The sequence below is a fragment of the Armigeres subalbatus genome, unplaced genomic scaffold (genome assembly GCF_024139115.2).
Source record: "Armigeres subalbatus isolate Guangzhou_Male unplaced genomic scaffold, GZ_Asu_2 Contig717, whole genome shotgun sequence".
Classification (NCBI taxonomy): domain Eukaryota; kingdom Metazoa; phylum Arthropoda; class Insecta; order Diptera; family Culicidae; genus Armigeres; species Armigeres subalbatus.
The window spans coordinates 12,521-18,746 of record NW_026943498.1 but is presented as its reverse complement, the minus strand read 5'-3'; positions in this window follow the sequence as shown (position 1 = coordinate 18,746).

Below are 6,226 nucleotides of genomic sequence, written 5' to 3'. Positions count from 1 at the left end.
CAGTCCCATCCCGATTTTGGCAACACCCGTTTTTGTCTACCCCCGATTTTGGCAACACCCGTTTTTGGCAACATTTTCTTCCCGATTTTGGCAACAACCTCGAAAACATATTTTTTATTACTTTTTAGAGCTAAATCCTTTTTATTAATATGTTATAGGATAAACAAAACCAAAAGTGAATATCATTAAGGTTTATATGCGTATTATGGGCTCTGTACGAATAGTGGGCACTTTCACTGAAAAAAATAATCACCACTCGTATCACCGCTCATTGCAAACAATTTCTATTGAAACTTTTCTGCTCTTTTTATTCACGTTTTCCATGTCCCTATTCACACTACCCTAATCTAACCAGCCCACCGTAGAATGTCGTATTTTTGGCATTCTCACTGATTTCACAGTGTGTTTGTCCGAAGAGGCTTATTTTCAAAAATCAGTATCTCTAAAACACTCACTACACGAAAGTATAGGTTTTCCTCTTTCACGTAAGTGCATTTTTAAAATGTTCTATCGGGAGTCATTTTTCCATACATTTTTGGGGGGGTTAAATCGGCTATCATTTGAGATTTCTATGGAATTTGCACCAAAAATAGTGAAAAAAATAAAAATTGTTCTAGATCCCCCGATAGAACATTTTAGTTTACCCACTATATGAAAGAGGAGAGCATATACTTTCACGTGGTGGGTGTTTCAGAGATACTGATTTTTGAAAAATAATGTTTCCCCATAGACACACCGTGATTTTGTCGTCGAAAAGCCGACATAGTACCTATTAAGCGAAGTCCGCTGTTAACATCACAATGCAACCGATGCTGCATAAGTGATCCAGGAGCAAGCAAGCCCCAGTAGATTTAATTGCTACTGCTATTTTCTAAATGCGCTATATAGCCATCAAGTCGTAATGCTCATTATGCGCCTCTTTTCTTATATCAGCCGAGATACTGTCATTTTATCATTTTATCCGTCTTTCTGTTGCATTCCCGTATAGACAATAAGCAATCATGTTATTTCAAAGAGTCTTATTGTTTTAAATTGATGCAAATTTGTCTAGCGATTAATATCAGAACACTATGGGCTTTTCCAGTTTCCTGATGTGTCAATTGCATAACGAGCCTTTTGATTCCAGCATGTTTGCCAACAGTTCGACAGTAATGGTAAGAGTTTGGTAACATGTAACCGTAAGGCTCTCGAACAGGCATTGAAAAAAATCAGATCATGAGAAAAAATCGGGTTAATCTAAGCCAACTTGATGCTCTGCCGTGCGGCAAGTTATGAGCAGGTATTGAAAAAAAAATAGAAAAAATATTTTAGGCTCTTTTTAGTGGAATGTATTTAACCGTCTAAGACGAGTTTAGTACTCTCCATTTAATTCCCCTACATTTTGTTATCTTTGCAGATACGTATTTCGACCTCAACTGTGAGGTCGAAATACGTATCTGCAATTGAGGGTACTAAACTCGTCTTAGATGGTTGAAAAAAATTAGTTCATGATTTAAAATCGATAGCCTCTGCGTACATAACAGTCGTCTCCGTCCACTGCTGTACGTTACCAGTCACGCAGTCTACAGAGGGTCCGTAAATCGTCTTCCACCTGATCGATCCACCTTGGTCGCTGCACACCTCGCCTTATTGTGCCTGTCGGATCGTTGTAGAGAACCATTTTTACTCCAAGTGCGCGTTGGTCCTCCACAAGTATTGTCCAGATCTCGTGTCCACGGAGGGCTATCGCCACCGGTTTAATAAGGGAGTCTGTTTGGTAAGGCACGGTACGTACGGTACGGTACGTCCAAAGTATGTACGCTTTCCTGCCACGTTGCGTCTCCGAATTTGTCTGCTGGTATCGTTATCGGAGGTCAAGTGAGCCCAAGTACACGAATTCTTCAACCACTTTGATTTTGTTGCCATTGATACAAGCTCGTAGTGAATGTCCGTTGTCTTCTCTTGAGCCTACTTCGTCTTCAACGATTTAATGACTAGTCCTATCTGCTTTGCTTCCCTCTTCGGTCTGATGTAGGATTCTTCCATCTTTTCAAAGTTATAATTAAAGTAGTGCATGGAGAACTGGAGTGCGATGACCTGCAGCGAGTACCAGTTTGTCCGTAGGTTGACTGCTGTCGAGTGTCAGATGTGGCATGCCGCAAATAGTCTTCCAGCTTCCATTTGGCCACACTGTCATTCGTAGTGCGAGGTGCACATTGTGCTCATGGATCAATGATTGCCGCGTTATGGATAATACCGCAAAAATGTCGATTATGATGCACGTTCATCAGTTAAACACACTCCACATACTTTGTAGTACATATTCTAAGTATTTAAAATCAATCATGAAAACAAAAAAAAAATTAAATTTTGTATGAAATTTTTTTCCCGTTTTTGGCAACATCCCCATTTTGGCAACATTAAAATCCGGTCGTGTTGCCAAAATCGGGAAGGGACTGTATTCAATTCCGTTTTACGTTTTGTTCGGTAGTCTATTTACCGTATACGGTGATAAATTGTGTTTACCGTACGATTTGTATTTTTTCTACCGAAAATTGTAAAAAATGACAGATCTCTCGAAATTTTTTACAAAAATACGGTAAAATAAATCATATTTACCGAAAAATCTGTAATTTCTTATGTTTACCGAAATACTTCGTCAATTTTTTTACCGAACAGCGAAATCGATTCTAAGTGTGTAAATTTAGAAATTCGGGATAGTTTCAGCATCAAGGTTTGCTAATACGACCCTTCAAACATTGATTTATGCTTCAAATTCACAAATAATGTGTCAAATACTACCAAGTAACTATGATGGTACTAAATCTGAAAGTAAACATTGTATGCTCAAATTGAACGAATGGCTACTTATTGTTTTTTTACAACAGTCTAAGGTCGAAGTCCAACTTAAAAATTCTAATCAACCAGTGTTTAATTTACCTTTTTACTGATTTTAATCTATTATTTATTTGGAAGGCTCATTTGTCGTGAAGAGTAACGAGCCGGGATCATGTTTTTCAATACAGTTTTACATGATTATTATGCACAATACTTTCTATTATAAATTGTGTAATTATGTACAGTTTTTAAAAAAGTTAAATAAAATAGTATGTAGGAAACAGGAACCAGAATATATTATTCAGTAGCACCCTTAATTAGTGCAAATACATTTAAACAAATGCATATTTTTGTATATATATCGTTTACATCTCTTATAAATTGTTCTGCACACTTTTTAATCTTGCTAATTAATTCAGTGAACAATTTTGTTTTCTTGTTTACATTGTCCATGTTGTTCGAATCGTTTCACGGTCATTTGACTCCTAATATACATTTAATTCGTAATATTCTTTGAAGTCAAATAAATCATCATCTTCGCAATATAGTGTTGACCCGGTTGTGTCTACCCTGATTTTATCACGTTTTCGACCCGATTTTACAACCCCATTTTTTTTAAATTTCAGTCGTTCTTTTTATTTTCGTAAATAATACAATACCGTAAATAATACAAACAACAATGATTTTCATGAAATAACTTTCACCGCTTGTGGTTAATTGTGAATCATCTCTAAGTGCCTGTCCAGGATTTTGTAAGCTTTTCGAGAAGAAAATACTGGAACCGTACACGCATTTTGCCACTGGTACATATTTGTAAAATGAATTAAAAATTGATTTTTTACGATTTTGTCACATTTTCTATTTTATCACCCAAAAAATCGGGACATTACTGTATTATTTACGTTCTCATTTTATTTCTCATACAAATGTAATTCTCATTCATTTTGTAAATATATACATTAAATATTTTCCGTATACTCTTTACATCAATTTTATTCATGTATTTATTTTTATGACTCCAAAATCATGAATTCATTTTCATCAATCCAAACAAATCATGGTATGCATTAAACTAGCTGTTCTTCATCCTATTTATTGTCTGATTCGCATGTTAATTAAAATCACTGCACTGATAAGCCCTATTTTTAATTTACTTGTAGAGGATGTTTAATTTTTACCAAAGTTTTAAAGCTGGAGCTGAACTAAGCTGAACCGATTTGACTGCGGAAGCCACAACAGCCACAACGGCTACAGAAACTTCCATAGCTACGAACTCCGATCGAACCTTTGAAGCTGCCAAATCGGCCAGATAGAAGAAAAGAGGTCCTAAACGCATTGTTATCATGTCATCGTCTCGGATATTCCTGATGCGTCCTGTTCAATCTGGAGCTATTTTGATGATGGATAAACTGGTGAGCACGTTCCAATTCTTTCCTTTCTTTCTTTCATTTCCTTGTAAATTTAAAAATTGAAAATTGAACACTAAATACGTACAGGGCATCGTTTGTTACTATCGCCGCGGATATTGTGGGAGTCCCATGTATCCGGTTCACGCTTTAGTTAGCAATGGTGGCTCTTCTCGACCTTCTATTCCCTGAGTAGTTGGTACGAATAAGGGCGTCCTTGTGAAGTTTTGCTGTACCTGTTATGAATTACTAGTACATCCCGTTCCCAACACTTCCTGAAGAATCTTCTTGCTTCAGGGGTGAATCCTTTTTGTAGTACTAGTCTAGGACACCATTACGGAGCATGAGATATGATCAAATTATTCGTAGTACTATTTGACCAACACCCCCAGTTGGGTGAAGGATAGAAGATGACACACGCACACACACACACATCATAAATGTAGTTCAAACATAAAAACGGCTAGGCCTACTATGCAGCGTTGCTAAAAATACCCGTGAAAATCAATACTTAACGGGGACATCTCGTACCAACCGTTCCGTTTGCATTGTTATGTGTTGGTTATTAAATCGTTAGGAGTGAATATGCACTCCTTGGGCCCTCAACGTCTTGAGATGGGACACAGTTTTTAGTCTAGTACCCTGGCTTATATACAGATGGACAAAAGTATTCATGTGATGTGAATTCATACAGATTACCTACATGAAAACATGACGTATTTTTTTTACAAGGGAGAATGCATTTACACACTAACCCAGCACACGTGCATTGTAGTTGCCAAACTACCACACGGAAGTGTACTGGAGTGTCGGACTCGACCGTACCAGTAATACCGACTAAACTCCCTTGGGCTCCGCCATCGTTTCCCCCAGGAACTACCTCCCAGTACTACTTCTGGGGGATGGCATTACTTAATTCTCGCTCACACAGGCACCCGTCCCATGCGATTCTTACTTGAGTCCTCGCTCTATCGCACCCTCTAACACACCCTACAAGATTTTTTTTATGTACAGGTTATCCGACTTCGTCAGTAGATGGGAATAACCAGCGCGGGGGGGAAACATACATTTTCAGTGCAAAACGTAAACAAACGAGCATAAATTCCATACAAAAATCCAAGATGGCTGAGTTGGGGATATTGACAAGTCGGATAACCTGTACATAAAATAATCTTGCACACCCTACATGCTCTGTCACTCCATGTGTGTCTGACTTGTATGCTCACCTCCTTCCTTCAATTCGCGCTAACACATACTAGACATTCGACCTAACTCTCGCTCTGGCATCCCTTATGGGACATTTTACTTAGGTTCCCACTTCTGACATACCATGTGAGTCTGACTTGGGTGCTCACCTCGCTCATACCATATGAGACTAGCTCACCTTGAACATACCATGTGAGAAATTTGTGTGCTCGTTCCTTTCATACCATGTGAGACTGACTTGGATGCTCACGCACTCTCCTTTGCCACCCCGCGGGGTAAAAGTAGTCATAGGAACCAACATTCCTGCCCTACTCCCAGCACGGCGTGTGCAGTCCATGCATACACCTATTCATTCACTCTTCTGCCATGCTTCGAGGTGACGATCTCGGTTGCCACCCGCTGCGCCATTACCTCTGCATGGGCAGACCATTCACACACTTCTCCGCGTTCGGCACTTTTCGATCTAACTAACCAATCACAAGTTTGCTTGTCGATTGCTGCTCGGCGCGCCAGATTCTCTGCAAGCTGCAGGCAATCTGAGTGGTTGCAGTCGAGATTGCGTTCCACTTCTCGACACGTTCACCGCTTGACACATCCTCTGGATAAGGTTATGCGGAGTTGTGTCCCGGCCGCAAACGTCTTTCGACGTCGAAGCGAGGACATACGAACAGTATGTGCTCTGCAGTATCGTCAACACCTGGGCAGTCAGGGCAGACGGGGACCTCCGCGTGCCCAAACCTGTGGTGGTACTGTCGGAAAAAGCCATGACCTGACAGGAATTGTGTCAGATGGTGAAC